Source organism: Bolinopsis microptera, chromosome 2 (genome assembly GCF_026151205.1).
Source record: "Bolinopsis microptera isolate Bmic1 chromosome 2, MBARI_Bmic_1.0, whole genome shotgun sequence".
Taxonomy (NCBI): Eukaryota; Metazoa; Ctenophora; class Tentaculata; order Lobata; family Bolinopsidae; genus Bolinopsis; species Bolinopsis microptera.
This window is the reverse complement of record NC_087073.1, coordinates 5,298,405-5,311,456: the sequence shown is the minus strand read 5'-3', so window position 1 is coordinate 5,311,456 and position 13,052 is coordinate 5,298,405. Positions and strand designations below refer to the sequence as shown.

Below are 13,052 nucleotides of genomic sequence, written 5' to 3'. Positions count from 1 at the left end.
TTGACCCCCCGACAATTGACCCCCCGACAATTGACCCCCCGACAATTGACCCCCCGACAATTGACCCCCCGACAATATAATTTAATACAATTAACCCTGACCTTGACCCTGACCCTGACCCAGGACCTAGGACCCTGACCCTGACCCTGACCCTGACCCTGACCCTGACCCTGACCCTGACCCTAACCCTGACCCTGACCAAGGACCCTAACCCTAACCCTGACCCAGGACCCTAACCCTAACCCTAACCCTAACCCTAACCCTAACCCTAACCCTAACCCTAACCCTGACCCTAACCCTAACCCTGACCCTGACCCAGGACCCTAACCCTAACCTTAACTCTAACCCTGACCCAAAACCCTGACCCAGGATCCTGACCCAGGACCCAGACCCTAACCCGATCAATTGACCCGAGTGTAATTACATGGGGGGTCAATTGTCGGGGGGTCAATTGTCGTACTAAACCCTAGATTTCGCGACAATTGACCCCAGTGTAATTACATAGGGGTCAATTGTCGGGGGGTCAATTGTCGGGGGGTCAATTGTCGGGGGGTCAATTGTCGCGGTACCGTATTGTACATGTAGCTTAATTATGGGAACGTGTTCAGTCGTTGTTACCTCTAAGTCTAACTTCATTCGTTATTGCTGTTTGGACCATGTTAAATTAAAATTCCGATTGATAACATTAACATTAACAACAGTGAAGGTGTCACAGTGTGGATCTTCGATCTTAAAACCAAGCAATATGTACGGTGTTTGTTTTGAGGCATTAATGTGACCTTATTATAGTTGAATTGACTGTTCTGTGGATGCAGTAATTGAAATTATGTTCCGCCTTCTTATCTAAAATTTCAAAAACTGAAGAATCCTCATATTACTGAATTTGTATTTCGGAATTCGTGAAAACAACAGACCGTATTCTTTAATTGTTAATTTTACTGTCGCTTCAAGTTTTATTACTATCATCTATTTGTGTTACAGTGCTGTCAACCTTATCTAACCCTTATCTCATGTGAAATAGCCAAAAACAATTTTTTGTTTTTTTTGTTTAGGTGGAATTGATTTTTTCAAAAAAACAAAAAACAAAAAAAACAAAAAATACGTTATCCCCCCCCCCCCCTCTATTCTAACTAGAATTATTGTTAAATTTTTGGTCAACTGCCTGCTCTCTGCCTCTGTGTGTATTATACATTTTTGAAAATATTATTGACATTTCAAAAAATTGTCTTCAATATTTAGTTGTTTAAGTGTTAAGCATTAATGATTAAGGTGAATATGTCAGATATTCATATAGAATATCGGTTCGGGAACAACCTAGAATGAATGAAAATTTAACGGATGATACTCTTCTAAATTTGGATGATGATTAATCACTCCACACTCGACTGTCACGTGACTTTTTAAACACGGCTGACCCTGAATGATTATTCGAAATCCTAGCCCTCGATCTAGTCTGATCCTAACCCTAACCCAATCTTTAACAAAAACATACGCTGAAACCCTAACCCTAACGAGAAATTTTTCATACGTTGTATGACCCGCCGCGCACGAGTGCGCGGCTCCCCTGTATCGTAGAAACTCTACAGTACTCGGTAGTGAAACGACCGTGGGTGGTGGGGGTCACGACGTGATACAACGAGAAATTAGACCAACTTCCTCATAGTAATACGGTCATATCACGTGATCGAGACAGTTTTTCGCCAATATCTCACAAGGAGATAATTTTAAGTCCATGTCATGGGGGGTGATTCGGAATCAGCGTCCGAAAATACATAGATTCTAGTTGACTGTAGATGACTGATTTTAATATTAGCACGCTGACACGCTCATCTAAATTTCTTTCTTCTAAATAAACCGAAATTTCAAATTATTTGACGATCGCGATGTCAACCGTTCGCAGCCCAGCGGTGCATTGTGTTAATCATTGGCATTATTATTATTAACGGGTGAGATACAGGATACTCGAAAAATATTTGTTCTAAATATATTGCAATTGACGGTTTCAGGTTTGACCGTCAACTATAGTCCAATTCTGCGCACGTTTTGGTAGGTTATTAACCTACAAGTACAATGTACAATGCATCACATCGCACGATCTAACGAAGGTTGTAGTTGCGAGAAAGATTATTTTATGCGCGGCTCGATCATGCATCGTGTTACAAAACGCGCAGGCACTACACGCCAAATTTGTTGTAGGTTTATACATTATAACCTACTAAGATGCGCACCGAGTTGGACTGATCGTCGACGGTATTGATATTTGAAACAAACATTTTACGAGTATCACCCGTTAACAAATTTTAAATTTGGGGTTGGATTCGTCAACGGTCAAACATATTTTGATATTTTGAAAAAATATTTACGAGTATTAGCCGTTAATGAATCAATTTATACCGCTTGCCCAAAAATTATCACGTGACTTTGGTTTTTTGTTAAATGTTAAAGCAACCGTGTCATATTGCTCTATCCACAGCGCTTGCGCTTGCAGTGTGAAACAAGCGCGCCCGCAGTGGCGCGAAAGTACACGGTTAGGTGAACTTGTCATACGTTGTATGACCCGCCGGCGCACGAGTGCGCGGCTCCCCCTGTATCGCAAAAACGTATAAACGTTTCACTTAGTGAAACGACAATGGCAAATGGGGGTCACGACGTGATACCAAAGCAACCCAAATCAGTTGCTTTAACTAAACCCCCACGCACCCGCCGTGGCGAGATCAAAAAGCACATGGTTAGGTGATAACCTAATCATAAATCTAACCAGAGCCATTGATTTTGCTCTATCCAGAGCCCTTGATTTTGCTCTAGCCAGAGCCCTTGCGCTTGCAGTAGCGCGCGCCCGCCTCACGGCGGTGAAACTTGTGCAGTGAACCTTGTGAAACAAGCGCGCCCGCAGTGGCACAAAAGCACATGGTTAGGTGAACCCTTGATTCACGATATCAATCCTTCGCAGCTCGGCGAGGCCCAGTGGTGCATTTCGCCGATCTACCGAAGGTTGTGGTTGCGACGCGAGAAAAATTATTTGATGAGCGACGTGGCCCAGTAGTGCATCGCGCTACAACCGAAGCTATAAATAATCGAATTCGTCAATTTTTAACAGGTCAAAAAAACTTTAGTCAAAGTCTCAAGTCTTGGTTTAGGCGCACCGCGCCGGATCTCGCGCCTCCAGATTTGCTGCCCCAGAACTGAAAGTCGTAAAGACGATGGGACATGAGACTTCGACTAAAGTTAACCTCTTTCTACCATTACTATTAGAAAAGCATAACCATGACTGTCGATAAAGTCTCAGAGGATAGGTTAAGGATTTTTTACAATATCCTGTGATCAACTCCAAACTCAGTCGAATAATCGGTGAAATCTGTTAGGTGACTTAGCATTGAGTGTTCAATGAATATGGCGTTCTATGAATCACGAATGAAAGGCAACCATGTAGTCAAATGGGGACTGGCCCTTCTCAGAATACTGTTTACTAGGTACCATCGTTGTAAAAGTGCCTTTCAGTATAATAATAATAATAATAATAACGCTTTATTTGTATACCGCTTAGGCCGTATATGCGACCAAAGTCCCAAAAATGGGGTTGATACTGGCCAACAAAGCGGTGCAAGCGGTATACAGAAATTGCTGTTATTCAATCTGTTGTTTATATTGAAAAGAGCATATAATGCAAGGGTCCTAGAAGTGGAAAAAGCTACCTTTACACCTTTAGTTTTCTCCACAACAGGAGGCATGGGAGTCGAAGCGCAACGCTTGATTAAAAAGCTTGCACAAAAGATGGAATCTCCAACGGGTCAGCGTTATTCAGACTCAGTTACATATCTTAGAAAGCGCTTGCGCTTTGAGGTATTAAAGACAACGGTTATTTCGATAAGGGGGGACAGAGGGCCCAAGTTGCGATATAAACCAGACAATATTGAAGATTTAGATTTAAATATTGAGCCCTTTGGCTAGAGAATACTTTCTTGAATATTTTCGATAGTTTTTAATATTGGTAATGTTAATGAATTGTAATTGATTGATATGTAATATTTAGGCCCGTGGCCAGTTTTCAAAAAATCTGTTGTTTATATTGTAGATAATAATCTTTTTTTTTGCGTTTCACTGTGTCTGCCAACAAAATTGTAGTGTAGGTCGGAAAAGGAGGCTCTATCCTGGGACACCAACATTTTTTGGGTTGGCACCCGGGAGAAAGCTACCTTATTCTTTGTATTTTGTCTCAAGTACTAGAGCATCTTTTTCTTCTCTTTTTTACTGTCTCTACTTTTATGTTGCCCAGATTGTTTGGTATGACTGTATTGGATTTTCAGATATAATCTTTATCATCAGTTACTGTTCTGCAGTAAACTTCTTCAATCAATTTTTATTGTATATATTGGAAACTTCAGATTGTTTGTATATTTGGAGTCTATAGAATTTCTATGGATTTTTTAAGGAATTTTTATTGAGTTTTTATAGAATTTTTAATATATCAGGGAATTTCATTTTTATAAACCTGATTTTTAAATTTGTTAGGCTGTTGAGTTTCATACTGCGATTTCTGCTAGAAAACCTGCTAACCCTTCTTGGATATCTGCTTGTTAGGTGCATCTGCCTTATTTAGTCACGTTATATTTTACAGTTTTTATCGCCTGTTTTCTGAACAGTTTCTTGTTCCACCTCCGTCTAAGGCAAAGATGCACACTCTCGTTAATTTAAGTATCATTTACAGCTGTGCATAAGGGTTAAATTTAAATTATTTAACCTTTTGGTGCTGTATAAAAATAACATTAATTTATTATTATTATTATTATTATATTGTTAATATATCGCAATACTATCATAAATGAATTGATTGTATTAATTAAATGCGATGAATTTCTGTATATTCCACTTTTCTCAGTGTTCAGACGCTTCAACAAGATAACCCCATCTGAAATTGCTCGTTCTAAATTCAGTGAAAAATAAAGATGAAATTTGTTAATAAAGATGCATAACATAATGCGAATGTCTATATATTTCATAACTTAACTTTTAGAATGTGTGCTCAAGTTTTGTCATCGTCAGAAGAGAGTGATTTTGATGCTGGTTTCAATGCTAAAAAGGTTTACTAGCACATCAAGCCAACTTATTTTCATTCTTAAATTGCTGTTATACTTATCAGCTTGTGAAACTGTGATGAACAATTCAATAGTGTCATGTTCAGAGTCAATTTAAGCAAATTTCCATCATTTGAAATAGCTTTTTCTTCGCCATCACTTTCATTAAAATGCTGTAATCTTATTTCAGTGTTCAAAGAACAAGTCAATAATACTTTCTGATGAAGGTAATTTGGGGGACTGATAATGCTGATCCTTATGGTATTTGGGTCTGACTGCGATAACTTTAACTCAGCTAATACCTCTACTTTGTACATCAATCCTTTTTAATTGAAGTGAGAGGAGAGTAGGTATTATGGAACCCTTGAAATTGTTGAAAATGCTGGTATCAGCACCATCAAATATTTAAGATTGTTTTTACCTTTCAGAAGATTGCAAAATGGTGAATGTAGCTGCCAAAATCCCCTTAAAGACTGTTAAGAAAAGAAACCAACTGAGTTTACTTTCTTTCACTCAGAAAAGTCCTTCAAATTCTCCTACCAGATCTCCACAACATATGGTAAGAAGCTTATCATAAAAGCTCTAGTTTTCATTCAAGGAATTACATTTTATTCTTCAACAGAGTGAAATATTGCGTTTCATTTATACAAGGATGCCAAAACTTAACAACATGTGAGAAATCAGCTATATCTTCAGAGGACAGTAAGTTCTCATGCTCTGCAGAGCTGCTTTCTCAAATGTTGTTTGTTCTAGACCTCCCCATACTTCTAGACCTCCCCACACATCATTTCTAATCAATTGTATGTCACAATAAGTGAAACAAATTTTTTAGTGAAACAAATTTAATAATTTAACAATTTAATAATTGTACATCGTACACATTATTTGTACATCTAACAAATTTCCTCTGGAGTGTTTGTTTTATTTTTCAATTCTGCCCATTAAGTTGCAAGTTACAATTGCTTGTTATCAGCATATCCTTTCAGGGTAATAGCTCTCAAGAACTTGTCCAATGCCCCATCTGTTTTAAGTCTGTGCCCAAAGGAACAATAGAGCAACATGCTGATTCATGTGCGGACAGTACATCTGCTGAAGTTTTGGATATAATGAGCTCACAAGAAGAAACAAAAAGGTATTTAGCTATGTAAGAACAATTTAATCTCAACATTCCTGGAGAAGGGGCTTGTCAACATGTTCATTTATTTTTTCTTTTTTAAAGATCACAATGATACCACATACCTACCAATTTTATTGTACCATACTACACAATATAATATTGTGTTAATTTGACCCTATTAGATAATATACCTTATTAGATTAACTTGATGATGTATGATTTTAAATTGAAATAATTTTATCAAAATATATGACAAATATGTCACAAAATAATTCAAAGACAAAATTCCAGGGAAAATCTGTACGATCCAGAAATATTTGACTGTAATTTTGATGCAAATTTTACTGCTTCAAATTCGCTCTCAGCTAAACGATCCATGTGGGATCTAGAAAGTTCCTTTGAAAAATCCTCAAATTCATCCAACCATCCTTCTAAGAGAAAGAAAACAACAGTTACAACACAACGGGACATTAAACCCATCAGTTCAAATGTGGAGAAAAAAGGATTTGATCTAGCTCCATACCCAGAATTTAGAGAAAGCAAGGTCCGTGGTTGCCTTAAAAATACTGGCAACAATCCTGGTTCATCAATCCAGAACCTTCTGAAGAATAAAGTTTCTTCACCGCCTAACAATTTTGTGGGTCAAAGTTCTAAAGGAAAAGCAAAAGCTTCTGTAAATAATGGTCTCGGGTTCAAGGTGCACCCATTCCTGGCTAAGGTAAGTTTTTGTATCTTTGACTTTATTGGTTAATATTAAACCAATTTCCTTTTGGAAACCTATTTTCAATATGAGTTACTACTTATTAAATTTTATTTTAAAACAATTTTGCACATACGAATTACGACCATCATGACTGTTAAGCAGTGTTCATATATAGCATATTACACCCTCACCTTGTATTTAATGTGAAGTATAGTCTTGATACTTTTCCAACTCTTCCTTTTTTACAGGCGTCTTCTTCCTCGTCTGCTTATGAGTCTGGGGGTGTGCAAGGGGGTGTAGTGCCAGATGGTGATGGAGGATTCATTATTAATGACGATGTGCTTGATGATGCCAGTGATGAGGACTCCTTTTCTCTTCCTCCTCTTCAATCGAATGGCTTTATCGACTTTAAAAATCAATTCAAGGTAATTCTAATGCATGGCAAGGTAACTATTCATTTTTGTCTGTTTGATGAGTAAATGGTTGGCATCTTTAGGACTTCTGGGCCGTTTCTTACTTTAAATTACAGCCTTTAGCACAGCCTCAGAAGTCAGATTATACATTACATTCATAACTTGCATATCATGATAATGCGAAATTGTTTAGGAGTCGTCTACACCATCAAAACGAAAAACTAAAACGACGAGTCCTCGAAAAAAAAAGTCGAAGTCATGGAGAGGAAAATCAAGAGGGAGGGGAAGAGGTCGTGGAAGGGGTAGTGGGTCTAGAGGTAGAAGGAATTTTTAACTTATTAATATTAGGTTAATCGTAATTATTATAATGTTTCCAAATTCGGGGAATTCGAAGTTAACTTATGACAGATTTTCCGTAGATAAATTTTGTGCAGCTTGGTTATTTAAGGAATATAAATTTTATGAAGGGTTGTGTATTTCCATTGTAATTGTTTAACTCAATGTTTTTACACAGAGATTCGATGTATTTTATAACAATACTGTTCATAACTATCAAACTCAACATGAAGTCTACACTAACAGACTTGTTTTTAAAATAGAGAAAAACATTTATGTTATGATAAGTTGATATTATGACAATTCTGTAAATTATAATTCAGTTAACTAATCGTGTACTTAATTTGTCTTGGATTAGCTATGCAGCACTCTGCATTCTGGCCAATTTGATTTTATTCGATCCTATGCAAACCATTAATCTTGGCAAACAGTATCTCGGGGCAATCGACGTGTTATCTCCTCAATAAGGTAAATTAATTGTGAGACAATTTATGATCATATTTTATCCGGATCATACAATTCTCTTCAGATTAGCTATGGGTACCATTTTCCAGCAGATATTGGATTCAGAGAATGTGTTCAAAACAAAGAGTAGTGAAATTAGCGAAAAGCAAGAACAGATAATCAATTTTAAAAAGCAGATTGAGAAACTGAAATCTCATACTAAGACTGTTAATTGCAGCAATGTTGACCTTCGTGCAAGGATTGAGGATCAAACTGCTGACAGGGACTTTCTTCTACAAAAAGCAGAAATAGTTAAGAAACAGATTGGTGAGATGAAAATTAAAATAGACGCCGTTAAATTGGAGCACAATGCCTTGTTACTGAATTATCAAAAGTCGAGAGAAGATCTAACAAATATGTTGTCTAGACACTCCAAGAGAATTGTGGCAGATAATGCAAATTTAAAGCAAATGGATCCCCAAAAGTATGAAGAATTCTGTGAAAATAAATTGGAACTTGAAGGTCTTGAAAACCTAATCAAAGGATTGAACATCCAACTGAATGGTATAAATCTTCATCTAGAAGACATAAGTTCCAAAGTTATGTTAATGAGAAACACAGTCTCCATCACAAGAAGTAACATGGAGAGTTTTAGAGAAGAAATGGACAATGTTGAAATGTCTTTAGGTCAAACAAGTCGGCTCAGCAAGATGAAATCGAGTATTTCCAACTATGAAGCCGAAATATCATCCATGGTTTCCGAAATAAACAACAAAAGACAGTACATCAAGAACTTCAAAAATTCCGTCATCCATAACAATACAAATTACATACAAAGACAAAGCTCTCATTTTAATCAACCAGGACAATCTAGAACCAGTCAGTCACCTTACAACTTCAAGAGTACATACCAGCCAAGTAAGGTAGTTCCCAAACCCTCTGTGGTAGTGTCTGAACGTATGGTGGTTACCGGGCCTCCTGTGCCCTCTAGTACCCCTGATGAAGAAGATATGTTTGATGACGATGTCATCAGTGAGGAAGTCTTGAGAGCTTGTGATGAGGTCCAAAAGTCGAGCAGAGGATTTTAATACTTATTAAATATGAATGGTTTAAATATGTTTTGTTTATTAATTTATTTGTGTGAAGACACCTTTTACAGTCATTTTGTACTCGATTATGTTTGACAATGTTTGTATTTTTGTTTGCTTAAATTTACATCAATGATATTTATTTCAACAATTAATTTGTTAAATGTTATTTTGTCCCATATCTTTTTCTATTTTGATATCCATTATCTAATTATAGTTTTATTTGCAGTTTGGAAATTGGAATCAATGTTAATGCTATTATTCGTCTTTCTTTAATCATTCAACTTTGAGTGATGGCCTCATCAGTTTGAATCTTTGTCAATTGAAGTAAAAAAGTGAACATTTTCCGTGCTGGTTTCCTTGAAAAAAAGAATGTGTTTGTGAACAATGTACTATGTTCTATCATATAGTTACAAGTAACTACCTATAGTAGTGAAGAATGGTACGAAACACAGAAAAAAGAGCAGAACACAAAGCTATCGAAATACAAGAGCTGGAGGTCCAACTTTCAAAGGGCTTTTACTGTGGGAGTTGCAACTTTGGGTTTTACAGCATAGAGGTTTGAGAATCAAAACTGTAGTACCACTAGTAATGCTCTCTCAACCTAGAAATTTCAATCCATCTACAATATAAATCTGGATTTACTGAATCCAGGTGTGAAATATTTCTCCTTCATCACAGCTACAACAGTAATATTATCTTCCAGGAATACAAAGAGCACTGTAACGAAGATGAACACAACTACCACATAACGCGGAGAATAGAGGCCCTGGTGCCCGGTCTCGGGTTCTGCCCTGCATGTTCTTGTCTTATACAAACTGGTAAAGGCTGGGAGAGTCACGCTCAGTCCCTTAAACATTCCAAGTGCATTGAATCACTCAATGCTATTGGCATTCATGGAGAGTATGGCAGGCCTCTTGGTTGTGGTGAAATAGGTACGGAATTTTAAAGTTATTTTTCAAATTTTATATCGTCTTGAAACGGCATTACTGCTGTTTCTTTGTGATTTGAGTCATAGCAAATTTTATTCCATCGATTAGCTGCATAGTGCATAGTTAGTTTGTAAGCTTTTCAAATATTTATCGTTGTACGTTATAATATTGGCTCTCGCAGGTCAACTTGGACTTCCTATTGAATCCATCGAAATAGACCAGAAAATATCGGCTGCTCATGGGTATGGTCACGGTGGAAAACTTGGTAAAAACGTGCCACTAATTGGTCTGAATCACGTAACCCAGCTGGGAGTGTTGGACAAGGATGAAATGCCCAAATACCATTGTGGTGTTTGTGATATGAACTTCACCTTCGAGCACAGAAGTAAACATCTTACTGGCATGGATCATCGTGCTCAGTATCTGGTTCGTCTAAATAAAATGATGATAAATTAGAACATTCATTATTTGTATATCAGTTTTAAAAAGTCAGATATATAGCGTTTGTGCGGGGTTCTGTCCCCTGAACAGTTGTCACCTCCTGAGACGTACAGAAAGATTTTTAGTTGATGTGCTCAGTTAATACCCTTTTTCTCTCAGTTTTAAACGTTTAAACATGTAAATTTAGGAACAGTATTATGAGAGGTGGTTTGAAGATTTCAACAGTATGGACAGTCATATGAAGACCAGAAAACTGTTTCGTCTCATGTGGTATGCATACCAAGTGGAACGATTAGAATCAGAAGATGAAACCGAAACGGCTAAGACGTTGAGACACAAGTTTGTGAACGAGGTAACGCAGAAAAAGGAGAGCAAGTAAGTAAACTCAAACTGAATTAAATGTTTCATCATCTGAATACCTAATTTAAATGCGGAATTTGGTGAAAGATCCAAGTTTGTTATCGAGAAATTGATTCGCATCATGCATCAGATAATGATATATGTAATATGCAATTAATTTATGAACCTTTCTCAGCAAGCGAAAGGTAGCTTTGCAGTCTAAAAATCCTGAATCTTACCGTGGTGGTCCTGAATCTTACCGTGGTGGTCCTGAATCTTACCGTGGTGGTCCTCAATATACCCGAGGCGGACCCAGAGAAGGCCGAGGGATAAGAGAAGGGAACAGAGGAGGAATGATGGGAGAAATGCGAGGCCGACCAGCTATGAGAGCTAGAGGTAGCCACAGGGTAATGATGAGAGGTGGCCCGGTTAGATGTCGACCTCCTGGCATGATGATGAGAGGACCTTCTTCTGGCATTAGAGGACGACCAAGACACAACCTCCCCATGTCGACCCTTCCCAGGTCCACTCTACTGTACAGAGGTCGTGGGACAGGTCCCCGGAGAGCACTGTTGTCTCACAGTGCCCCCTTCATGGAGGAGCACAGTGAGTTTAGTGGAGGATATTGCGGAGATCTGGAACAGAGTGCTAGTCTAGGAGGGAAACGTCCTGTCAATAGTATCCATGTTAGTTCAAAGAAGTACAAAGAGGACCCGTATGCAGCAGCTGGGACTACAAATCAGTTGGATGTGGGTACTGATGACCACTGGGACAAATCTTATGATCCTTATGAGGTTAGTACTAGGGGACTTTGGTAGTGTCTCCTCTTTTACGGTTTGCCACATGAAATGTAAAAGTTATGCTATGCATCAATATTGTCAATACAGCAATACGCGTTACGCATGTTGGCCGTGGGTCTTAAACTTCGTTTTTCATCCGCAAAATTATCCCAAATTATGCTCAACTATCTCAGGAGTCAGAATCAAAGGATTACTCTAAAGCTCTGGAAGCGATAGAAGTTCTTGAGAATTTTGCTATGAGTCAAGCAAAAGAGAGTATTAAATCTAAGATAGACTCTATGAAAAATGCAGTTCTAGTTGAATCTGGCGTCACGCTGGAATCATTAAGAGGCAGTCGAGGCCGAGTGATTCGTTCGAGAGGTTCCAGGGGACTTGGCTCGTTCCCGCCTAGACCTATAATGGGTCGCCCACAAGGTCCTAGGCCATCAAGTCACATGTTCGGTTCCCGTGGACCGCCTGCAAGAGGCATGGGACATCGTATGAGACCGCCAATGGGTGCATTTGGTCCTCGTCATACTTTACCAGTGCGGGTAAGCTCATTGTTACTGTTGTACTGAAATTACGTAGTACGTACCTCTACCTCTAATAGTTTAATCTAATTAATTTAATTGCTACATTTTGATTTCAGCACTTTAATTGCTGCACTTTAATCTTTAATATTACTTTGATATTTAAACTTGTGTTGCCAGGGTATGCGAAGTCGCGGTCGTGGTATGCGTCCTCCAATGCGTCCTCCAATGAATTACTAAAGTTTCATCTTTTCAAGGTATTCCAACATAACAAAGTCATTTGTTTGCGTGTAATGTAGGCATGTACTGAAGACCTTTTAAATTCAGCATTTCTTATGTTTGTTTGTTTATAATAGCCCTCCCTAGACACTAGTCTCGTATCGAGAAATGATCCAACTCAAGGGTTAAGTGTAAATAGGGGTTGTACTACCTGCATTTTTATAAACTTTACTCTAAAATGCCTTGCCAGGCAAAATGTTACATCAAACTTATAATCCTGATTGAAATAATGAACTCTATAAATTGCTGCTACCGGTTCTAGCCTGCGAGCTGACCAACCAGATATAATATCAATTTAAGCTGTACAGCATGACAGGTGTCCCAAAGCTACACCCAAAATATCTCAGGTTTTCAGCCATTCAGGGTATCCACCCTGAAACGAAACAAGCAGAACGGTGGATACACCTTCTACAATGGGGTTCTATATCCCTAGTCCAAGGATACTCGGCACAGTCTCAAATGAGGGGTCCACAAATGAGGGGTCCCATGAGGGGTCCACAAATCCCTTGGAGAGATCGAACCAACATTTGGATCCAAACCTTCATACTTCAGATCATCTGTATGAATTTAAGGGGTCTT

At 38.2% G+C, this 13,052-nt stretch overlaps 1 protein-coding gene across 1 annotated transcript in view; it reads left to right on the top strand.

Moving 5' to 3' along the window:
- Nucleotides 1-13,052, top strand: part of LOC134811651 (RRP12-like protein) — a 46,362-nt gene that overhangs the window by 6,399 nt on the left and 26,911 nt on the right. The gene's annotated exons all lie outside the window — the stretch shown is intronic.